At 44.8% G+C, this 26,004-nt stretch overlaps 4 pseudogenes; 3 read left to right on the top strand and 1 right to left on the bottom strand.

Annotated features, from left to right (window-relative positions):
* The window catches only part of LOC116587519, a 592,489-nt pseudogene that overhangs the window by 202,908 nt on the left and 363,577 nt on the right, over window positions 1-26,004 (bottom strand).
* Window positions 987-2,293, top strand: LOC116587904 (annotated as a pseudogene).
* Window positions 2,549-3,923, top strand: LOC116587536 (annotated as a pseudogene).
* On the top strand, window positions 23,180-23,549 carry LOC116587547 (annotated as a pseudogene).

Raw genomic sequence — 26,004 nt, 5'->3', positions numbered from 1 at the left:
GCTTCCTGCTCAGTGGGAAGCCTGCTTCTCCCCCTCTCCCTCCCCCTGCTTGTGTTCCCTCTCTCACTGTGTCTCTAACAAATAAATAAAATCTTTTTAAATAAAATTAAAAATAAAAATGCTAGTAAGATAAACAGGACCATTTTGTAATGATAAAATGGTCAATTCATCAGAAAGATGAAAAAACTCTAAACATATATTCACCTAATAATTCAACACCCAACTTCTTGTAGCAAAACTGACAGAAACTGAGAAACAGACAGTATGACAAAAATAGTTAAACTCAATATATCACTTTCAATAATGGATAAGACAACTATGCAGAGATCAATGAAGATAAAGAAGACTTGAACCATACTATAAAACAACAGTGTAAGTCTGACATGTATAGAACATTCCAGCCATGAATAGAATATACATTCATTTCAAATGCACATGGAGCTTTCTAGAAGATAAGCCCTATGCTAGGCCATAAAAAACTCATTGAATTTAAAGGGGTAAAAATAATGCAAATAACACAGTGGCATGACACCAGAAATAAATAACTGGAATGAATTTGGGAAACTCACAATATGCAGAATTAACACACTTTCACATAATCAAGGGTCAAAGATGTCAAAATGGAAATCAGAAAATACTTAGAGATTAATAGAAATGAAGACAGAGCATACCAACTCCGAGGGGGTCCGACTAAAGCAGTGCTGAAGAAATATATAGTTGGAACTGCCTGTATGAAAAAGAAACATCTCCACTCAATTACCTGAACTTCCACATTAAGTCAAAAGAGGAAGAGGAGCAAACGAAAGCAAAAGGAGGCAAAGGGAAAGAAAAAAAAATAAAGATGAGAGCAGAAGTTAATGAAATAGAGAAAAGAGAATAAAATAACAGTATAGGAAACTAACTGAATCAAATGTGATCCTTTGAAAGATCAACCAAACTGACAAATCTTTAACTAGACTCACTAAAAAAGAGAGAGGGAAAGAGAAATGACCCACATTGCTGGGATCAGCAATGAAAGAGGTGATATTAATACTGATCACACAGAAATCAAGAGAATTAGGAGATTATGATGCATAATTATATGCTAAAATATTAACTTGCCTCTATAAAATAGACAAAAACACAGAAAGACACAAATGACTAAAGCTGACTGAAGAAGAAATAGACCATCTGAATGTACCTATGAGGTAGAACATCCACTGCCTGGTCTCCAGAACATTCTAGTAATCATCAAAATTTGTTGTATGCAGGAACAAGTGCAACTCTGAAAATGGGGTTTGGAGGGGGCCACGTTACAGAGGAAGTGTTTGGAACAGTAAAGGAAGATGCATCATTACACAGATATAAAAAACACAATCTTCTGTCACAATCTTCTCCTGTCCCATTGACTGCAGCTGAGGAAGAATCACGACAGATTAAAATTAATGAGTCACAAACTGACATGGGTGGAAACACACAGCATCAAACACTACAAGGAGTAACATTTCCTATTTTTCAAGAAGCTTTTCAAACTTTGGACACATTAAGTAACAGTTCAACTATGTACAATTGGAAATAGATATGAAAGATGAAATTATAATTTTGGCCAACACGACAAAGACAGAACAGAAACACTTGCCAAGGATTCCTAAGGATTCAGCGCGCTACCATTTCTTCTTGTGGAAACATTCCCATGAAGGAGACGGTTTGAAGTCCATAGTTTTTATTTATTCAATGCCAGGATACACATGTAGTAAAGAGAACGGATACTGTATTCTAGCTGTGAGAGCCCTCTGCCAGAAATTGTTGAAAGACAGCTACAAATGGATGTCATTAGGAAGATCGAGATAGGGTGCTTGGGTGGCTCAGTCAGACAAGTGTCTGCCTTCAGATCCAGGGTCATGGGATCAAGCCCCACATCTTGAGCCCTGTTTGGTAGGGAGCTTGTTTCTCCCTTCCCTCTGCCTTCCCCTCTGCTTGTGCATGGTCTCTCTCTCTCTCTCTCAAATAAATAAAATTTAAAAAAATATTTTATTTATTTATTTGACAGATCACAAGTAGACAGAGACGCAGGTGGCGGGGGCGGGGGAGGAGGGGAAGCAGACTCCCTGCTGAGCAGAGAGCCGGATGCGGGGCTCAATCCCAAGAACCTGAGATCATCACCTGAGCCAAAGGCAGAGGTGAGTTACAGTGGGCCACCCAGGTGCCCCTATTGGTTTTTTTGTATGAAGAAAAATGCAAGGCATGCTGGGAGATACATATTTTCTCCTCTGTGGGGCACAACCAGGCAGCAGATGGAGGAAGTTTAACATAAAGAAAACATCTGATTTCTAAAAGAATAGGTCTTAGGAGCGCATGGGTGGCTCAGGGTCTGCCTTCAGCTCGGGTCATGATCCCAGGGTCCTGGGATTGAGTCCCACATCTAGCTCTCTGCTCTGCTGGGAGCCTGCTTCCTCCTCTTCTCTCTCTCTCTGCCTGCCTCTCTGCCTACTTGTGCTGTCTGCCAGATAAATAAATAAAATCTTAAAAAAAAAATAAAAAAAAAATAGGGGACTCGGCTTGTTGTGTTGCTGCTGGAGAACCAGAGACGGTCCTGCTGCAGCCACAAGCCCTTCCAGCCACCTGACAATGTCGTCTCATTTAGTAGAGCAGCCGCTGCCCCCGCACAACAACAACAACAACTGTGAGGAAGGTGAACAGCCTTTGCCCCCGCCAGCCGGCCTCAACAGTTCCTGGAGGAGCTTCCCATGAACAGCAGCAATGGCAATGATAATGGCAATGGGAAAAATGGGGGGCTAGAACATGAACCATCCTCATCCTCTATCCACAATGGAGACATGGAGAAGATTCTTTTGGATGCACAACACGAATCAGGACAGAGTAGTTCAAGAGCCAGTTCTCACTGTGACAGCCCTTCCCCACACGAAGATGGGCAGATTACGTTTGATGTGGAGATGCACACCAGCAGGGACCATAGCTCTCAGTCAGAAGAAGAAGTTGCATCGAGTCCCGCATCAGGCTCTCTGCTCAGCAGGGAGCCTGCTTCCTCCTCTCTCTCTGCCTGTCTCTCTGCCTACTTGTAATCTCTCTCTGTCAAATAAATAAATAAAATCTTTAAAAAAAAAAAAAAAAAAAAGAAGTTGCAGAAGGAGAGAAAGAAGTTGATGCGTTGAAGAAAAGCGTTGACTGGGTGTCTGACTGGTCTAGTAGACCTGAAAACGTTCCACCTAAGGAGTTCCACTTCAGACACCCCAAACGCTCTGTCTCTTTAAGCATGAGGAAAAGTGGGGCCATGAAGAAAGGGGGTATTTTCTCTGCAGAATTCCTTAAGGTGTTCATTCCGTCTCTCTTCCTCTCTCATGTTTTGGCTTTGGGCCTAGGCATCTATATTGGAAAGTGACTCAGCACACCTTCTCCCAGCACCTACTGAAGGAAAGAACAGCCCCAGAAAAGCGTGTGATCTGTGAAGTGGTGTATTGTCACAGTAGTTTATTTGAACTTGAGACCATTGTAAGCATGACCCAACCTGCCGCCCTATTTTTACATATCCAAGTTCCAATAACTCTCAAATCCAGTATTTTATTCAAACTCTGTTGAGGCATTTTACTAACCTCATTCCCTTTTTGGACTGTAAGACACTTTAGAATTTCCTAACAGAGTTTACTGTTATTTAGAAATTTGCAAGGGCTTCTTTTCCGCAAATGCCACCAGCAGATTATAATTTTGTCAACAATGCTATCGTCTCCTTTTAGTGCCGCCAGACTTAGACCTGCATCATTCATGGTATAAATTTTACACTTGCAAGATAACTACCATCTCTCTCTTCAAATGAGATCAGATTAGCAAATGATAGAACAGCTTTGTTGTTTTGTTTTGTTTTTTCAAGACAAAGCAAGCTTCACTAAGCTTGAATTTATAGTTATTAAAAAAGAAAACAAACAAACAAAAAAACAAGACACAAGAAAAAAAATATCCTGGGCAATAAAAAATTATTTTAAACAAAAAATAAATAAGTAAATAAAAGAATAGGTCTCAAATGGTCCTACCACACACACACACACAAACACACACACTCACCCTGGCAACTGTGACAGGTTGCAGGTCTTAGCTAATGCTATAGTGGTAATCAGTTTGCAGCATATAAATATATCAAATCAAAAGGTTGTACCCTTAAATTTATAAAATTATTTCTCAATAAAACTGGAAAACAATTCTGAATCCATGCTCTCTGAAAGTATTCCTTCATGGATTTCTCACTCCTCGTTTTCAACAACAGAGTAGAAGTTGTTTTAATTGAAACTATAAATACTTATATGGAAACATATATGTGTAGATGCATAGTCAAGGAGAATTACATATATATATAATTTAATATAAAAATAAAATGTAAATTACATGTAATAAAATAAATGTTATACAATATAAAATAAAATAAAATATATTAAAGGAATATGAAATATGAAATATAAATTATATTTATATATTATAAATAAATATATCTGTGGGAAAATAAATGTATTATGTATGTATATACAGTTAGTTAGTTAGGGAGAATATTTGGCCTCATTTCATTTCAGGGAAAGCCACAGACCACAGGCCCAAGGCTGCACAGGCAGGAACAGAATCCACCATCACACCCCAGTTCAAGGCCCAAAGAGGAACCATTGCCCCCGGTGCAGGGCACAGGTCCAGCTGTTTACACCACTGCACCCTGAGGCCAGGACTGCTGTCACTGCTGCTCCTGGAAGCTGGATGACACGAAGGCCACTCACACCACCTGTGCCAAATGCACGCAGCACTGTCCTAGCATCTGTGTCACACACACATCTGAGTCAGAGTCTGGCATGTGGTCACCTGACTGGTGGAGCCTCAGGCCCTGTCCCCCTGCAGCTGTGCGTGACATCCCAACTCTGATCTGGATTCCTGGGGAGTGATCACCAACATCCTCGGACTTGAGCTCTTCATTTGGTCTGGTCTCTGCATTCCTAGCCACAGGCCTGTGGGAGGCCACGCATTCAAGTGGTTCCCAAAGTCACCCCTGCTGTAGGCAGATCCCAAGATGGCCCCAGTGTTCCCATCCTCCGGTATCATGCCCTTGTATAATAATACCCACTTTGGGAACAGAAGTTGGACTTAGTGACTTGCTGGTGACACACAGAATAGAGTGAAGTCATGCAGTGAGTGTCTGGAATCACCAGGACACAAGATATGAGGGGCCTGGGGTCCACAGTCTCAAGGTGGGCCATCCAAGCCAGCCTGGATAAGTGCAGATTTCTGGTGGAACCCCATGACAAAAGAACCTGCATTCCTTTTTCCTCTGAGGGGTTTCTCAACCCCCACAAATCTCAACCCCCACAGCCACTGCCCTCAGACAGGAGGACGAGGAGGAAAGGTCACCAGCAGGGATTCTCATCCTGGATGCAGTCAACAGGGGAATTCTGTAAAAAGTACAGGACGGGAAGAGAAGAAACACAGGCCCCCAACTGTAACATCTGGTGAGTCCATGCACGCCCCAGGACAGCCCCGTGTCTACAAATGTGAGAGGAGAACAGTCTCCAGTCTCCCTGTGCTGCCCCTGGGGCCCAGCTCTCCCTTCCTCCAACACAGACTGTCCCAGGGAGCCCCCCGTGCTGCCCCCTGTGTATCTGTCTCTGCTCATCTCCAGAACAGACCACCATGGCCACCTCCTCTAGGAAACCCTCCCCTCTCCATATGCATTAGTTCAGTTGTGTGCAACAGAAAACCACCTAACAGTGATTGTCCATGAGACAGCAGCTTGTGTGTGTCCCACGAGTGAGGTGAGCCGTCCGGGACCGTAGGGTCAGTCTGCACCATGGGGCTACCCAGACACACTGGTGACGATGACCCTGGGAAGTTTCCTTATTAGCATGACCAGGGCACCTAAGACCATGCCCGTGGCCTGTGAGTAGGGAAGGGAAAGCAGAAAAAGTGGATGTTCCCCTCTTTTTAGGACAAAACCTGCTACCACATTCCGCATCCCCATAATGGTCAGAATGTAGTCACACAGACAAAAGTAGCCTCCTGGGAGGCTGGTGAATGAGGCTGTCTTTAATCTGAGGGAACATGTACTCCATGAAATTGTGTCGCTGTAGAATAAGGATGATTTCTGTGTTACTTAAATTTTAAAAAAATCACCTGTGGCAAAATTGTCATTACCAATATCTAATATCAATATCTAATCCTGAATGAGTTTTTTATGTAAAAACTGGGATCTTCTCAGAATATATTCTTAATTGAGAACAAAGTTAGAGGTAGATTATTTGGTAAAATGCCACCTCCTAAAATGGAAATCTCTCCTATAATAATACTGTGGAAACTGGTAACAGCTCTTATGTCCCAGGAGAAAGTTTAGAAGAATTATGGAGGTGATAGAGGAGGAAATTTACTTTTCACTGTATTCTCTTTTGTGTTATATAAATGTTTTCAACCTTGTGCTTGTATCAGTCTGTTGAAATAAATTTTGAATTGCCCAAGAACGCCCCAACTCCATTTAGCAGACACATAATAGGCAGTAACAGATGTCAGGCTCTCTGTTAGGCTCAGTGAGAGAAACATGAAGGAATTCAGAGTGGAGTGAAGAACCTGGTAAATGTAACTATCCTGATGAAGTTTGCGGAAACAGCCTCCACACAGAAGCTACCTGAGTGCCTACTATGGGCCAGGTGTTGTACTACATGCTTGGGACAGGAAGAAAATACAGGTGCACACCTTTGTGACCTACCTGTCTCATGCTCATGAGGTTCTATACCAACTCCTGACTCTCCGGGAACCCTACTGCTGTCTTGTCCCTGTGTGGGAAGGACCTGAGACTTGGAAAGAGAACCTTTGCCCATCTGGCCCAAAAGTTATTGGGAAGATTTAATTAGAGAATAGTGACTTCTTAATGTAACTGACTCATCAATACAAGAGAAAGCCACTAACAAATCATCTGGATGAAGGGAAAGAAACTGACAGAGTGGAATCACAAGAAATGTCTTGGTGGAATCCCGTCTGAGACAGACTGGCAGAAATAGTGGGAGACCAGGATTAGCCAGGCAGCACGATGCAGGAAAGAAACACAATGGTTGAGTGTAGTGATGGGCTTTCCTAGAGATTTAGAAGGTCTGACAAATGAGGGGGGAACTATTCAGAGAGGACGACCTCTCAGGTTCCACAAAGTTGAGACACACCTTGCCAAATACAGCGTGTTTCTTGTAAGCTAAGACCCTGCTTGGATAACACAACTCAGCCTGCAGGTCATCTCCAGCATGGGACCCAGAGTGATAACTATGGTGCTCAGTGACTGTGCAGGGCAACAGCCTGGTAAGTACAGATCTATGAACACATCCAGTGTGTGAACACATCCAGTGCAGACCTTGCTACCCTCCATTCCTTCCACCTGTCACGTGGAATATCCCCGTGCGGATTCTATAATAAGGCCCAATAGTCCCTACCACCTGGTCCAAATGGTCTTGTGGAATCTCCTCCTACTGAGCATGGGTGGGACCTAGAATATCTTTTTAACCAGTAAAATGTGTCAGTGGTGACCTTGGAATATATATGATCATGACTTCCATTTCGCCTGCTGAGTTTCTACCGTCTTCCCTTCCTTGCAAGCTTTGCTGAAACAAGCAGCTGTGTTGGAACGACCAGAAACTGAGGCAGCCTGCTGCCTACATCCATCAAGAAGCGGAGGCCCCCAGTCCACCAGCCCACAAAGAACTACTCAGTCCTCCCCAGAGGGCAGCCCTCCCCTTTCTTGAAGACAAACATCCCATTTTCTCTTTCCAACATGAATGTCAAGTTCTTACCAACCTACTTGCATTCCTCTCACTCTATCTGGAAAGGCCCATGAAGGAGCTACTGTCAGGGTATCAGGAAGTGCCACCTTCATGTCACTTCTCACCTTGGAGAGCAGGCATCACCAGGAAGTCAGCTGGAAGAAGGCAAGTCAGAGACAGGATTGGTAGGTCATGAGTGCTCACCCCAGTGTCTCTCAGGCTCACTCAGGCTGTGCTTTCAGACTGTGAACAAACAGTAAGTGAACTCTGCCCACCCATGGCTGGTCTCCCCACTTCTGCATGCTAGACAGCCCACCTCACACCCCCCATGCAGACTCCACTGATTCCCTACAGCCCAGATGTGACCTGCCTCCCCTCCACCTCCAGCAAACACACTCCATCCTCCAATGTACAACCAGCTCTTCTGTCCCCTCAAACCCCATGGATTCCCTTACAGGGACAGTGAAAAATGCATACGCCTGTCAAGAGCCAGTGCTGGAGAAGGAGAAGCTGTCAGAGCCACAGAAGGTGGTGACCCTTACTGAGGCCAGTGAACAGTGTCCAGGGGTCAAAAAAAAATGGTGGGCACTTGGACTCAGCATCTGACCATTAACATTAGAGTCATGGCTCAGCCAGTTGACTCAGTTAACCTCATAGTGACCTTGGTTTCCTTGCCTATAAATGGAGTTGGTAACTTTCCCTATCTCTCAGGGTTATTAGGACATTTTAAATGATTCAATTCATATAAAACCCTTAAAACTGAGTCTGATGCTTTTATCAAGCAGAACCCTGGGGAGGAAGCGAGTCCCACCACTGTAGCTACTGTTCTCTTCTTCCTACCATGACATGTACCAGTTCACCCCCTCACTCATCACCCCGAGCCCCTCTCACTTTCTCACCTGCTGCAGATGGAATTTGTAACCCATGGGTGGGGGTGGGGGTGGGGCAACCATGAGCTGGCCAGGGTAGATGCAAGGATGAGGAATTCTCAGAGCAGAGAGTGCGCGCGCACACATAAACACAGGCATGCGTATACACACGAACACTCATACATGCTTGCACATGCTCACTCACACACATATATACAAACCTCCACACGAATTCCTGTACACATTTCTACAGGATTATGAACCTGCCCCCTCAGGCAGACATATGTACATGACACACTTGCATCACATTTCCTACTTTATTTGGAGTCTGGCTTACCCTTCCTTCTTCTTTCTAAGAAATCTAGGTTCTGATGGCAGTTGTGCATTGACTGATGAATTAATAAAGAAGAGGTGGTGGACAGATAAATCGACAGACACAGTGGAATATTACTCAGCCATCAGAAAGAAAGAAAGCCTTTTGCAACGACCTAGATGGAACCAGAAGCTATTATACAAATTGAATTAAGTCAGTCAGAGAAAGATAAATACCACTTGATTTCATTCATATGTGGAAATTAAGAAACAAAACAGATGAATGTAGGGGAAGGGAAGAAAAAAATAAAATAAAAACAGAGATGGAGACAAACTATAAGAGAATCTTAATGAGACTTGCTGAAAGGGAGGTGAGTGGGGGGAATGGATAATTGGGTGATGAGCAGGAGGGTACATGATGTTAGGAGCACTGGGTGTTATATGCAACTGATTAATTGCTAAATTCTACCCCCAAACCTAATAATAAAGTATATATTAACTAAATTGAATTTAAATACAAAACAGGGGCTCGTGGCTCAGTTGGTTAAGCAACTGCCTTCTGCTCAGGTCATAATCCTGGAGTTTGGGATCGAGTCCCACATGAGGCTCTCTGATCACCAGAGAGTCTGTTTCTCCCACTGTCCTCTCTCCTCTCATGCTCTCGCTCTCTCTCTCTCAAATAAATAAATAAAATCTTAAAAAAAATACAAGACATTTTTTAAAATTTAGGATCTTGAAGGAAAAGGACCTGAGAATTTTTTTTTACCACCACCAAGTGACAACCTCCCCAGAACGCTGGTGCACTCTGGATCTTCTGCATGCCTGTTCCTGGAATCCTCCTACAGGAGCGGGAGATGTGACCTTAGATCGAGATCCTGGAATCCAGAGGCAGCCTGTGTATTGCCCCAGGTTGTGTTGGGGCTCTGGGGTACAGCAGGTCTTGAGCCTCGGACCTTCTCCTAGCCTGCCCTCCCACCAGCCAGGGAAACCCCCATGCCCCTACCACACCCCCAGCTTTGCTGCACAGCAAGATGCCTCCATATCTCTTTCAGAATAAACAGGAAAAAGGGTTTCAGTTGAACCCTGGGGGTGAGACAGGCAGATCAGAATGAGGAAACTAGATCTCCTCACCCCCGAGTTCTTGTTGTTCTAGAACACAACTCTAGCAACTATAGTTCCAACAGTCTAAATCTCTGCTAAAACAACCCCAATGATGAAACATGAAGGAGAACCTAGCCAGCAGATGCCCCCTTGAGGACCATGGTGGGCTGGGCAAATGGATCAGAGGTGAAAAGGAAAACTTAGGGGTGCCCCTGTGCCCTGACTCTGCTGGAAGTCTCTAGAAGGTTCCTGGATCCCTGATATTGGGCTCCACTCCTCATACCCCACCCCTCTGTCTCATGGTGATGGGCTCAGGCAGCCCCTCATGCTGCACACAGCCTGTGTATCTCTCTTGTTCTCCAGAAGACAGCACAATGGCTGCCCATATCTGGATGTTTCCATCCCCTTCTGCCTTGTACTAGATCTGGTGCTCCCTGGCCCATTGCGAGGTCACAGTCATCTCTGCAGGGCAGGAGCCCAGGGCACACAGCCCCTCAGGGTGACCTCACAATCAGGGGGTTGGGGTGGGTCACATGTGCTCTGGGAGGCAAACAGGAGCAAACAGGGAGCGCTAAGGCAAGGCTTTCTAGAAAAGCATTGACTCCACAGACCAAGATGGGATACCTGCTGAGGGTCTGGTTGCCTGCCAAGGCAAGGCAGGGAGTGTTCCCTTTTAGTGGGCAGAAGGAACCAGCAGTAGTCAGGCCTGCACCCAAGACAAAAGGGTGGGAACCACCTCTGACATTTTCCTCCAAGGGAAGAACCTTTTCAGAGACTCTCCATCTGCTTATGAAGCTTATAACTCAGTATCTCTAGCTCAGTATTGATAGGTCCTCACAGCTACTGTGTCTCTAGTGGGAAAGAGCCTGAAGAGTGAGAAACCTCCATGAGCCTCAGAGGTACTGCCATGCTCTCCCACGAGAACATTCCCCATTGTGGGCCTAAGAAGAGTGTGTGCCATGCCACTTCCCAGGCGACTCAGGATGGGCTGCTGACAGCGCATGGCCCCCCATCCTACACTAGATGTCCTCCACCCTTGTGTGTGAGTAGCTCTGGAGAGAGGGCAGCCCCAGGCTGGGCTGGGTAGAGCTGCAGGGCTGGGCTGTGGGGAGTCCTTACCAGTGTGGCTCATGTTCTTTTCCCAAACCCCAAGTGTCTCTTCAGTGACAGGAAACACAGCTTATCGAGTCCATCTCGTCCCTCCATGAAGTGCCCACTGGCCTCCTATCTCTGATAAGACTGCCATGGATGACAGTTATCCTAGTCATCCTGTCACCGATCCAGGGTCCCGTTATCCTCCTGGAGCTCCCAGCCATGGTGACCTACAGGGTGGGAGGCCTGCCCACCTTCTCTCCAGCGCCAGGAAGTGTCAGCCAGGACAGAGCACATCTCCAGAGCCCCCCAGCATTTGTCCTTGCGTCCCACCCCCACCAGCTTCTCCGTAGGGAACATTCACTGTCTAGACTGTGCTAGTGTGACATAGTAAGAATGACATACTTGGTCTTCCTCCTCCTGCATAGCTCTTAACACCACTGTAATGGCCTGAGTGATGGTAGTCATAGGAGCACCTCTCCCTAGATTTTGTTCCCAGATCCTAAAAAAGTTCTGGAAAGATCCTGGTCCCATCCTTACACACTGTACCAAACCTCACTGCATATTGTCTCTCTCCTCTGATGCTGTGAGCCCTGAGAAGGCAGGACTGAAACAGAACTCGGGGCCTGAAACAGAACCATCTGGTAAACTGTGGAATTCACGCTCCTGTATGGGAAAGTCTGAGCCCTAATCGTACCTCTCACTGGTTTATGCCTGGATCCCACATGCAAGGCCCTCCACTAACTATTTCATATTCTAAAACCTCCAGACATTAACTAGAAATGATTAACTAAGCTATGTCCTGACCTCCATGTGTCAGCCTAACTGCTGACTGCTTGGGGCCTCACCCACCCCCCCATCGACCCAGATCGTATACACACATCATGGGTCTACACAGAGTTCCAGCTCATTCATGAACCTTCCCCGACTACTGGGGGTCTGGCCTATGATCCCTTTAAACCATGTGTCTGCTTCTCGTGTGACATCTAAGGAGGCGTCTGTCTTCAGTAGCTCTCAGTCTGCCTCACACCCTCAGTCACGTGCTCTTGGAAGTGTGGGCACCTTCCCATCTTCACTGTAGGCTCTGTGAGGACAAACACTAGCTTATGCCTTCTGGTTTCCCACCTACAGGGACCTAAACTGTGTCCCTGACCCACTGAGTTCGGTTAGTTAACTACTTAATGACACAAGGACCCACCCCCTGAGCAGAATGTCCCCCCTTCACTCTCATGTGACAGCTTGTGCATACCTTCCTGCCCCAGCCTGACACAGGGCAGCGGGCACCTGACAAGAGGGTCTCATGCCCCTGGGGTGAGGGGTGTGCTCTACTCTCTCTGCTTTCTCCCAGGCCCCAAGCTGCTGGCTGTCATGGGGTTTGGCAGTAGGATCGCTGCACATTCCTCAGGTTTCAGGGGTTACTCTTCATCTGGCTCATGCAGATCTTGGTCTCGTCATCAGAAGAACTTGGCTCCTGTGTGCACCACTGGACTCCCGACTCTGTCTCCCTCCCCTCAGGGTCATGGTAGAGGAAGGTGGCTGGTCTTGGAGCCCAAGGCAGGAAATGCAGGGCCTCCTGGAGCAGCTCTGACCCCACTGAGGGGGAGTACTGCAGAGAGCGCTGTCCTGAAGGAGGAAACAGGGGGCTTTGGAGGAGGATCCAGGATTCCCTGAGTGAGGACCTAGTGATGCAGGTGTGGGGAATGTGTGTGTATCTGTGTGTGTGTGTGTATGTCTCTGTGTGTGTTTGTGTACACACATGTGTTGTGTGACAGGGGAGACAAGGCACACAACATAACACAATGGGAGACAACGACATAACATCCCGGCCTGTCTCCCACCCCCTCTGACAGTCATATTCCAATCCACACCCATGGTGCCCCTGTAGAATGCAGATTGTGTGTGATTTCCGGCAAAGCAAACACTATTTGGCATATCCAGATTTTTAACAAAAAAATCTGTGCTCCTTTTGTCGAAACTCACTGGTGTCTTGCTCTTGCCAGCCGTGTAAGGATGACATGCAGATCACACCCCAAAGCTGTGTGAGAGCTGAACGTGTGAGCACATGCTGTCCGCGCTCAGGATGCAATGGAAATCATCGGTCATCGTCAAAAAGAACCTTCTGAAGAACGTTATAAATGAGCTGCATGCAGGAATGTCCTGGGAACAGTAGAACCTCCTATAATAGTACTGATGGGTGATAAGAGCAGCAAACATGGAAACGGTGTCATCAGAAGCTTGCGCTGCCCTCTGAGCCGTGAAGCCGACCATCAAATATTTACACGGTGCACTTTCTAGTCACAGGATTCTCTTGTTCACAGGCATTACTCTTCCAGTAAATGATCATCTGAGATGGTTGCCAGAAGGGAGGAGTAGAGGCTGGGGACATGCGGGAGAGGCAGGGGGGACACAGGCTTCCAGTTCCAGAATAAATAAGTGACAGGAATAAAAGGCACAGCATGAGGAAGACAGTGGATGACACTGTCATAGGGCTGCATCAGGCAGATGGGGGCTACACCTGTGAGGAATAGAGCGTGACATGCGAACTTGTCACATCATTACTTTGTATACCTGAGACTACTGGAACCTTATGTGTTAACTATACCCCCAACTTAAATACTTTTTAAAATTATTTTCTTATGATTTCAGCTGTTTTAACATTTTACATTACTGAATATACATGGCAAATTCTAATATTGGATACGAGAATTGATAAAATGTATAAATGTATATTTAATTTACACAAAGCAAGCTGAAAACAAATTAAAAATATAAATACCTGGGGCGCCTGGGTGGCTCAGTGGGTTAAGCCTCTGCCTTGGGCTCAGGTCATGATCTCAGGGTCCTGGGATCGAGCCCCACATCGGGCTCTCTGCTCAGCGGGGAGCCTGCTTCCCTCTCTCTCTCTGCCTGCCTCACTGCCTAGTTGTAATCTCTTTCTCTGTGTCCAATAAATAAAATCTTTTTTTCAAAAGGGGGGTGAAGGGAAGCAAAAGTTTATAGTGAAGGTGAGAACAGAAAGGAAAGAGAAAGCTCTCTAGAGTGACAGGGGTCCTGAATGGGCTGCCACTGATGGCTTTTAGTGGCAGTCTCTTCTTGAGAGCTGACTGGGAAGCTTGTGGCCTTGAGATTCTTGTAACATCTTGGCTTGAGCAAGGACCATTGAGAAACTGTTAATGAATTACTTCTTTGGAGTTTGGTCATTTTCTGTGATACACTGTAGCTGCCAAAGAAAAATACTCCTGACCATTCGACCCCTTTGGAGGCAAGGGTCTGTTTCCTTATCTCTTGTGTACACTGGATTAGAGCTTCTGCCTGCCAGGAATGGTGTCTCAGCCAGGGGCCCCCTGCCTCTTCCTGCCTACACCTTAAACCTTTCCCTATTCAATACCGGATGAATGCATCAAACGTCAGACTTCATGGTTGGCAGGGCACTTGGAAGTCTCGGGGAAATCTCAGGAACAAAGTAACCACAGAGAAGGTCAGTGTCATAATCTGAGTAGAAACTGCACATCCTTGATTCGCCACTAATCACACAGGCGGAGGGCAGCTCACTCAGGACCTAGGGCAAAAATGCAGCCACTGGATGCAGAAAAACAGGGCACAGACAACAGCTGTCAGCACTGCAGGGGCTCAGGCCATAGTGGGGTCTGCTCAGGTTAAACAATTCTAGGAAAAGAACAGTCTTCAAAAAAATAAAATAGATTCCAGATTTGTTTAAACATAAAATCATAATCCACTTTTAAAGAACATATTACCAGACATACAAAGAAATGTATGACTTATTCAAACAGAAATGTGTGACTCTAATGAGAAAGTCAACAGAAACGTATTCCCAGTGCGCCCAGATGTGGGAATCAGCACCAAAGGCTCCCATAGCTTCAGGAAATATGTTCAAAGAACTGAATAAATATGTGTTGAAGGAATTTAATAACAAGAAAATTTTGTTATTAAATGGTGAACAGAAAGGAAACTGGAACAAAGAAACAGAATGAAAGACTAAATAGGAATTCTAGAACAAAAAGAAAGATACATAGTAAAATTCCATAGGTAAACTGCATTGAAAGCCTGGAAAGGCAGAATGAAGAATCAATTTGTTTAAATATAAATAGGTAATTCAGACTGGAGACTGACCCTGGATGGGACCTTCTCCTGGGTGCACAGCCCTGTGTCCCTGCTGGGGGGCCCAAGGAGACCCCGGGGAGGTCCCTGTGGAGAGACTCAAAGGCCCCTCATGTCTCCTGCTCTCAGCCCTGTTGCCACACCGTGGGGGCGGGGGCCGGCGGGGGCGCACGAGGCTGTGCTGAGTCGGGTCCAGATGGAGGAACGGCAAACTCCGTGTCCTGGGGGAGAGTAAGGGGCCTTCTGAGCAGCCCTGAGGGCAGGTGGGTCAGGGAGCACTCTGGAGCCCTGCCCGCTGTCTGAGTTGCCATCTGTCCTCCCCACAACACCTCTTTCCAGGCCCTGGACCGCAAGTCCAGGAAAACTGAAAAGTAGATCCTCCATCCTCCTGGACCGATTCTCTCTTTGAGGGCTATTTTACAAAAGACACTCTTTTATCTTAGAATAGTTGGAGATTTACAGAGAAGTGACAAGGTTAGTGCAGAGTCCCTGAGCACCCCACACTTTCTTGTCCTGTCATTAACCACCGTCGTGCATTTGTCACAGCTAATGACACAGTATTCACACATTACTATCTCCACACCGGATTTGCTGTCATGGTTTTGTTTTCTTTCCCAAGATCCCAACCAAATTGCCTCATTGAGTCCCATTATGGCTCCTTTGGGCTCTTCTGGCTGTAACCGTGTCTCAGACTGTTCCTGTTTTTCATGACCCTTACATGTTTGAGGAGATGGTTTGCATACTTTGTAGACTGTCTCTCATTGTGAATCAGGCTGACTGAGGCTGTGGAGTTTGGGAAAACCACACCTGGCTGGGCCGTTCTCCACAAACATAGCAAGACCATACAGTGATCACTCGCTCATCATGGATGAAGTTGACCTTCACCCCCTGGCTGAGGTGGTCTAATCCAGATGCTCCCTGTGAAGTTCCTTCTTTGGCTTTGTCCTGTCCATAGTCTTTGCAGAAGGTCACAAAGTACAGCCCACAGGTGAGGGCTGTTCCACTGGGACAATTTGCATGCAGGTTGTTGTGCAAACATGAGTTCTCAAATGACTTGCGTAAGTACCTTACAGGGGGATCAGCAGCTTGTGTGCTTAGTCTATGTTTGACTTTATAAGAAGCTGCTGACCGTCTCCCAAGAGCGGCTGTGCTGTTCTGTCTTCCTGCCATTAGTGACTGAAGCTTTCTGTGGCTCCCTGTCCTGGTCAACAGGTGACACTATCATTGTCTGGATTCCCATCATCTAACAGTGTGTGATGGCAGATCACTATTGTCACCTGCATTTCCCTGATGACACCTGTTGCTGAACATCTTTTCATGCGCTTATTACCCATGAATACATCTTCTTCAGCTCTCCATACTTTTGCTTATTTTTTAATGAGTTATTTTCTTATTGGTCCTTTTTAAGGGTTTTATGAGTATTCTAAAACAAGTCCTTTATCACACTGTGATTTGTGATTTGTAAATATTTTCTCCCAGTCTGTGGCCTGAGCTTGTTTCCTGATATAACAGTGGACATTAGGGCACAGGTGTATTTTTCAAATAGGAGACATGACAAATGGCTGACTGCGCTGGATTTTGGGTAGAGAATGTGGGTTACTGGAGGATGAGGGATTACCATATGACTTCTTTATTTTTGAATATTTGTATCTATTGAATTCTCTTGCAGGTGAATGAATAATGTTTAAAAAAGAAACTACCCTAAAATCCCTAACACCTGACAGATCATCCTCAGACCATGATTGAAGACTCAGGTTCTTATCTGAACCTGAGTCGTCTTCATCATCACCAACCAATCATCTTTTCACCGAATTATTTCACTTTTGAATTTCTTTTTCTGAACCAGGTGGGCTAGATTGTATGGATAAATTCTCCCAGTAAAATAGCTTAAAATGCATGCAATGAAAAACCGTTGTCTTGAAAACATGAAAAGACAGGATAATAATAGGTAAAACAATGAGCACACCCCAAAAAGAAGGGAAAGACCCTGCTTCAAGCAAAGGCTCTGTGAGTTCCCTGCTCAGAGCACAGACCAGCCCTTCCAGCTCTGTGCCCTGAGATGCTGATTTTCTTACCATCTCCTTCTCTTTTAAAGCATTTACATTCTCATTATGATGAGTATGTATGATGTACAATATATATGATGTCATCTATATTCACCATAGAAAAATTATAAAATGGGAAAAGTGACAAATGACAAAGCAAAAACAATGTAATTCTCACATTTGAGCTGTTTTGTTGCATTTACTTCTAGTCTCTTATCTATCCTCCTGCTGCTGAAAGTCTCTCTCTCTCTCTCTAAGGTGAAGAGCACAGAGTTCAGGGCCCCAGCCCTGCTCTCTCCAGATGCCATTTCCCCAGTCAGCTCCCTGTCACCCTCCTGAGAGGGCTGCCTCTCACTTCCTCCTCCCTCCTCAGCTTCCTTGACTCCCCCTCTGCTCCCCTCTGAGGGGATGAGCTCATTTGTTCCTCACTCAGAAAAGAAAGTCTCAGGTGAGACCTGCACAGGCCCCCCACCTCACTCCCCACCTCTGCACCTGTGTCCTCATCTTCTAAGCAGTGATGGGGAAGGGTCCCTCCTGTCTCAGGCTGTCCATTCACGTGGTCACACCCGGCCCCTCACTCACTTGCATCATGCCCTTCCCCCTCCCTCCTGGCTCAGCCATTCCTGCTACAAACATGCTGGATGACTCCCACACAGCCACTTAAGGCAAAACTAAATCAACCAAAATAAAATCATCCCATAAAAACAACACTTGATCCCATGACTCCTCCAACTCCTGCCCCATCTCTGTGGCCTCTGTGCAGAACTCGTCCTGACCCATCATCTCACCCCCATGTTGTCTTTGTAGCCAATGGTTAGAGGCACAGAGTTTTACAAGTCAAATCCTTCTACGGTCCTTGATATCAAAACAGATGACCCCAAGCTTCGATGCCCCCATTTCCTGTATCTCAGAGACCACCTGCGTTAGTTCTTCTGGCTGATTCTCTGATTATTGCTTCTGTGCCTCTCAGCAGCCTACTTCTCAGACTCCTTCTCTGGTCTTCAGGTTTATGCATCATCTTTCCTGAACTGCCTCCTCTTTCACTCTCCCATCTGCTCCATATAATTATTTGATAATTTCGATGAGCTCAATGTTCAGTGTTTCCTTTATTATGACCATGAAATACTAGTCATAACTGAGTCTTCTGTAGACTTATGATTGCGATCCCTTTCCTGAATCAACTTTTTATTTTCCCCAGAGTAAATAAATATCTTATTCCTTCATTTACTTTTTTTTCTCTTTTGCTCCTTTTAAATCCTTCCTCTGCTCCCCCTGAGTAAACCTTCATGAACATACTGGAGCCCATCCACTCCTCTACCATCTTCATGTCTGTGCAGCCGCCTGGCCTGCAGCCCTCACTCCTGCCCTATGAGGAGGGGATGCCTGCATCCCTGGGGCAGGGCTGACACCCAGACCCACTGTAGCTCCTCCTGGGGGAACTAGGCCTCTCTCCTGCTGGCTCCCTGTGGCCGGGATCCCATGTGCTCCCCTTGTTTGGTTTTCTCCATCATTTGTCCCACTCTGCCTACTGCTGTCCTATGGAAGGAAACATGGAAAGAACAGAAACTCTCACACCAGAGGAGACTGTCACACAGTACCGTGACAGAGATTGTGCTAGACAGAGATGTCCTTGGGATTTGGGGGCCTTGCCTCATGCCTTCCAGCCCCCAGGCCTGTGTTGTTGCCTCTTGGAGTTTTCAAGGCATCTTCCCTTCCACCCTCTTTCTGACATTTCACTATGATGTGTCCTGGTGTGGGTCTCCTCTCATCTGCTCTAGGTAAGAATTTGAGTCGGTCTCTCAACAAGTGTGTTTATCCCTATAAGCTTGGAGGAATACTCTTGAAATTTTTTCATCATTTCCTATTCACCTAATTTTCTTTAAAGATTTTATTTATTTGACAGAGAGAAACACAGCGACAGAGGAAAAACAACAGGGGAAGTGAGAGAGGGAGAAGCAGGCTTCCTGCTGAGCAGGTACCAGGGCAGGACCCTGGGATAATGACTGAGCCACCCAGGCACTCCTCACCATTGTTTTTAAAAAATGTTGTTATTAACTTGTTGGGAACATTTGATCGAGAAACAAACAGGTCTTCTCTCCTGCTACCATCACATTCCTGGTTGTATGACTTCAGGGAGGGAAAACAGTTATCACCCAGTGTATCCACTCAATTATCCATTCCTATGGTCATATTGTTAGTTTCCCAGAGCTCTCTCCTGTTCCATGATTGTACAGCACTGTGTGGAGTTGTGTTTTTTTTCACATCCATATGTCTATTGCATCCTGTAGATGTGACTGATCCTAGTGGTAAGGGCCCTGCTAAGTCTCCTGGTTTCTGCTTTCATGATATCATGACCTTTCTCCACACAACACTCATCTCAGGAGCGACTTACGTTTTCCTCTGTCATTTCTGCTCCATGCCCATCTCCCACATGACAGTGCCAGTGTCCTGTCCAGGGTGTCACCCTTGCTCTGCATTGTAGCTCTAGAGGCCAGCTGATCCTGAGTCCCTGGATGCCTCAAGATGTCCACTGGATGACGGACTTTAGTGTGATTTGAGCAGCTGAGTCACATTGCTCCTTAATGTTCTCCTGGGCTCTGAGCCCAGCAGCCTCCCATCACCAAACATTCTGGAATATTGCCACGGCTCACTTTCCTAGAGTGCACAGACATACCGCCCCCCACCCCCACCCCAGACAAGAAGCAATGAACAAATCAGCAAGGTCTCTGGGAGCAAACATTTTGGGCTGAACACTAGCTCCACCACATCCTTGTCTCCGAGTCTCCCTTTCCCTGTCTGAACAAACAGATGCCCTACAGGATGCCTCCTGGGCTGGCTTTCATGATTAAGTTCAACCCTCTGTGTAAATCACATGGTAAATCCCTGACGCATGCTAATGTTCCACTATCTGTACTTAATTTCATCATATTGATTATAGCGATTACATAACTTCTGTTCTTTGTTTTTATAAACCACAAGTGAACGCACATCCTTGTAAATGTTTGTAATTATCTCCTTAGGATAAAGTCCTCAAAGAAAATGTCTGTGTCACAATATAAGCACACAGCATTTGTGGAGATATTTTTCTAAAGCACCCATTGAAAATTGTGTCCCAGTGATCACTTGCATCAACCTTTATGACAGTGTTTCCCTGACCCTCTTATTTTATATATAGAAATATTTTATTTATTTTATAGCTTTATTCCTTTTATAGCTTTATTCCACATTCTCATATTTGTTTATGTTTTCTTATTACAATTACATTGGTTTGATGTTTCATTTCCCCCTTCCCAAACTGTTTTCTAATATTTTTAATTCTCTTTTCTTTCTTTTTCTTTTTTTATTATTTCATTTGACACACAATGTTATGCTCATTTCAGCTGTACAACATAGTGATTTGCCATGTAATCCAACAATTCCACTCTTGGGTATTTACCCAAGGAAAAGAGAAATACCAATTCTATAATTGTGTTTTGAATCAGTTGTAGCTCTTTTAAAATACGGAATTTTAAAAATATTTTTTATTTATTTGACAGACAGAGATCACAAGTAGGCAGAGAGGTAGGCAGAGAGAGAGAGTGGGAAGCAGGCTGCCCACTGAGCAGAGAGCCCAATGAGGGACTTGATCCCAGGACCTTGAGATCATGACCTGAGCTGAAGGCAGAGGCTTTAACCCACTGAGCCACCCAGGTGCCCCTAAAGTTTGGAATTAAACAGAGAAGAGCCAGCAGCCCCCAACATCGGGAGCTGCTCTGACACTGACAGTTGGGCTCAGTGTGGTCAGAAGCTGGCTAATGTCTACCACTTGGCCATATTCTTCTCCTGTGGGACTTCAGCCAGTCACCTCACAAAACATCACCATTCTGAAACCACGACATCACTCTGTGTCATTACAGAAAAACAAGGCACTGTACAACCCACAGAATAACACACATGTCAGCGTGTCAGCCGATGTGAGCAATTGCTGCTTCTCCACCATAACTGCTCTCTCCTCGCTCTGGTCTGGCTGCTGGAGAGCGGACTCACTGAGATGCTCAACCATGGGATTGCCCACACGTCCTGACAACATGAAATCTAGAGTGGGCCCCAACTTTCGTGGGTCCTCTCCAAAATTCCCATTCAAAGTCCATGTCCCTTAGGTTCCAACACCTTCATATTAAGATGCCCCGTGACCCCCAAAGGTGTGCGTTCTCTCTCACTGCAACAGGTAATAGAGCCAATTTGAATGCCCCACAGGTGCTCCTGGTGGTCTTGGGCTGAAGAGCATTTAACCATGTTACCCTTTTGTCTTTCACAGTTGTTTTTGTGTCTTTTAATTTGTTCATGGACATGAGTTTGTATCTTTGTGAGAGTGTGATTAACATGCAGATATTTCGTACTTTTCCTATAGGTTTTTGACACTAGACTGTGCTTAGAGAATTTCTTCATCCTACAGTTGTAAACATTTCATGTATATTTTCACCTTGGTAGAAATGAGGAGCAGAGGGTTTCACAAGAGTGAAGGGAAATATGGAGAATTGTCTGAACTTGGGCAAAAGTGTGGGGAGGAGCAAGAGGTAAAGGATGCTAAGGTGGTGGAATCTAAGATGTCCATCTTCTGCTTTATGACGTTTACAAGTACGTACAGAGCCTACAAGGTACATGTTGTAGCCAATATACCCTCTCACCTGGCTCAGTGAAGACTTAGTAAGCCTCCTTATGTTTACCAGGTGAACACAATCAACACCAAGACATCCAAAGTAATAGAGATAACAGTGAGCTCCAGGGATGGGCATCTTGAACACTTATGACCTAGATGTGATAATCACGTTTTTGCTCATGTCTGTACACTTCAGCTGTCTCAATGCATGGTAATTACACTTTCATGCTATATTTTAGGCATATGTTTCAGATCCACATAGACAAATCTACGACTTCCATTTAAAGGTAAATTTAATACACATGCACCCATGAGTCACACAGTCTCTTCTTTGAGGAGGATCCTGACAACTAAGAGCATTCTAGATAGGTATTATCTGAATAGTAGCTATGAGCCCCCTGTGGCTAAACTCCTATTCATTTAAAACAATTAAAAATGCAACTGCTCAGCACACCAGCCCCATTTCAAGTGCCACCTGCATCTCAAGAGGCACCTGCATCTTGTGGCCACCATACTGGACAGCGCAGATACAGAACAATTCCTTCCACACAGACTGTTGTATTGATAGGTGCTCTGCTTCATGCTTTGTGGGTCTCAAGTCAAACATATTAGACACATGTAGAGTGAAAAGACCAACATGATTTCTCTTACAGATGACATCAGATTTCTGTCTGGGATGTGAATACATATGAAGCCGATGTGTCACAAAATCAAAGTCGGTTATGTATGGATCTCGTGCCTACAGGTAAAAACTGTCCCCAGTTACAAAAGGGAAATCCCTGTCCCTCCACCTCCCTTTCCAGACTGGGGACCCTCTCTGCCATCTCATTTCCAGGAGGTGAGGTCTCTTCCAAATGCACTCAGGGGCTAGAGTCAGAGCTGAGTTTTCAGAGCAGGAAGTGTAGCTCAGGGAGAGGGATTCTGCTGAGTGAGGAGGAAGCCAGAGCAGGACAAGTGGGAGACTCTCCCAGGGTTTTCAGAGCAGCCGTTCTCAAAGTGTGGTCTGGGGAACACCTGAAGTCACTGAGTCCCTTGCACAGAATCCATGAAATTAACACTATTTTCATAACATCACTTAGACATTGTTTGCCTTTTCACCACTTTTACATTCACACTCAGGTAAAACTTAGCAAGAATGGAGGTGATGGGTGCACAGGGCAATTTTATTCTTCACCACTACTCACTTCCATAAAAAGACAAAACACTCTTTCCACCATTTTCCCAACCCACCATAATGGTCCCATGAATGTCCCAGCAGATGCTCTCAAGAGTATTAATGCCTAGAAGAGAAGCAAAGGCAGATCTTGTTAGGCCATGCTCCAAAGTCATCATACCATTTCTAACTGTGATGACGAAGCAGGTTACATTGGGAATTTGAAATCACTGATGATCATTGAGCTGGGAACATTGCTGGGAACCTCATGGGCAGCTTAAACTCCAGTGAAGTGAGAAGCCACAGATTTAACGTACAACTTAAAGATCTAGAAAAATGGCAGAGGAATCCAGACCCATCCCTCCATTTTGGTTTCCTTGTCCTGAGAACCTCAGCTGGCTCCATGAAGAAGCAAGACAAAAACACACATGAGGGGAAATCCTTGGATTCTTTCTCTAGGGAAGTAATGCCTATATGCAAGTAAAATACCTCAAAACAAAAGTAGGACAAAACAATACTAGAATCACATTAAAACATTCTGATTGCAGCATTAAAAATTATCTTTATTAATCATTTTCAACAATTCATCTTTATTAAACATTCTCAACAATCCACATTCAAACATGTCTATATGATGATGTGGGGTGTATAGCCCTTCTACATACAGAAACCCCTTGGAAAATAATTTGTGTAAAATTAACTGCCCCCCCTTTTCTTTTTTAACAGAATTACTTTTTAATTGAAGGAATGAATGACACAGAAACTTGGATTATTAAGACTAGGACATTTGGCAAGACAGTTTCTGGAAGTTGCCATAGGTGGCTCATAGTTACTATTCAGACAGTACATATCCAGTTTCTGGAAAATGAACATGAACTTAACCTTTCATGAAAATCAACTCACATATGCCAGCTGAGTACTTGTTGCCTTGATCAAATGTAAGCTCTCAAGAGAAAATCAGAAGCTTGTGATGTACCAATAAACTTGACAGTCTCCCATTACTGACAAAATTTTCTATTGGGATCTGGGGTAATATTAAAACAAATATGGGGGTTCCTGCGTGGCTCAGTCAGTTAAGCATCTGCCTTTGGCTCAGGTCATGATCCCAGTGTCCAGGGATAGAGCCCCACATCAGATTCTCTGCTCACTGGAGAGCTTCTCCCTCTTCCTCTGCCTGCTACTATGCCTACTTGTGCTCTCTATCTCTTTGTCAAATAAATAAATAAAATCTTTTAAAAAGGCATATTGTTTTTTAATATTTTATTTATTTATTTGACAGAGAGAGAAGGATCACAAGTAGGCAGAGAAGCAGGCAGAGAGAGAGGGGGAAGCAGGCTCCCTGCTGAGCAGAGAGCCTAATGCAGGGCTCTATCCCAAGACCCCGAGATCATGACCCGAGCTTAAGGCAGAAGTTTAACCCACTGAATCACCAGGAGCCCCCAAAATATGACTTTTTGATAAATCAATTTCAATCTCATCTACACTGGTACATGTACATAACTTAGTTAAACAACACATTACTTTTTTTAAATTTTTATTTATTTATTTTATTTCTTTACAGTGTTCCAGAATTCATTGTTTATGCACCACACCCGGTGCCCCATGCAATATGTGCCCTCCATAGTACACACCAGCAGGCTCACCCAACCTCCCACTCCTCTCTCCCCCAAAACCCTCAGTTTATTTCTCAGAGTCCACAGTTTCTCCCTCCAGTTTCCCCCAACTCACTTCTCCTCTCCATCTCCCTATGTCCTCAGTGTTATTCCTTATGCTCTACAAATAAGCGAAACCATATGATAATTGACTCTCTCTGCCTAATTTCCCTCAGTATAATCTTCTAGTCCCATCCATGTTGCTACAAAAGTTGGGTATTCATCCTTTCTGATGGAGGCATAATACTCCATTGTATATATATATATGGACCACATATTCTTTATCCATTTGTCTGTTGAAGGGCATCTTGGTTCTTTCCACAGCTTGGTGACTGTGACCATTGCTGCTATGAACAGTAGGGTACAGATGGCCCTTCTTTTCACGACATCTGTATCATTGGGGTAAATACCCAGTAGTGCAATGGCAGGGTCATAGGGAAACTCTATTTTTAGTTTCTTAAGGAATGTCCACACTGTTTTCCAAAGTGGCTGCACCAAGTTGCATTCCCACCAACAGTGTCAGAGGGTTACCCTTTCCCCACATCCTCTCCAACAAATGTTGTTTACTGTCTTGTTAATTTTGGCCATTCAGCACATTACTTTTTAAAAAATCATGCATTAGTACAAGATCTGTTTCCTGTGCCAGATGGGCCTGTGGATTTTAATGTAACAGAGATTGCAAAAATGTAAAATGCTAGAACATCTGTCTACAAGAGACCCATTTTGAACCTAAAGATACACCCAGACTGAAAGTGAAAGGATGGAGAAGCATCTTTCATGCCAATGGGCATCAAAAAAAGGCTGGGGTAGCGATTCTCATATAAGACAAATTAGATTTTAAGCTAAAAACTGTAGTCAGAGATCCAGAAGGACACTACATCATTCTTTTTATTTATTTATTTATTTATTTATTTATTTATTTATTTATTTATTTTTTATTTCCAGCATAACAGTATTCATTATTTTTGCACCACACCCCGTGCTCCATGCAATCCGTGCCCTCTATAATACCCACCACCTGGTACCCCAACCTCCCACCCCCCGTCCCTTCAAAACCCTCAGATTGTTTTTCAGAGTCCATAGTCTCTCATGGTTCACCTCCGCTTCCAATTTCCCCCAACTCCCTTCTCCACTCTAAGTCCCCCTGTCCTCCATGCTATTTGGTATGCTCCACAAATAAGTGAAACCATATGATAATTGACTCTCTCTGCTTGACTTATTTCACTCAGCATAATCTCTTCCAGTCCCGTCCATGTTGCTAC

Source organism: Mustela erminea, chromosome 4, assembly GCF_009829155.1.
Source record: "Mustela erminea isolate mMusErm1 chromosome 4, mMusErm1.Pri, whole genome shotgun sequence".
NCBI lineage: Eukaryota > Metazoa > Chordata > Mammalia > Carnivora > Mustelidae > Mustela > Mustela erminea.
This window is presented reverse-complemented; position numbering and strand designations above follow the sequence as displayed.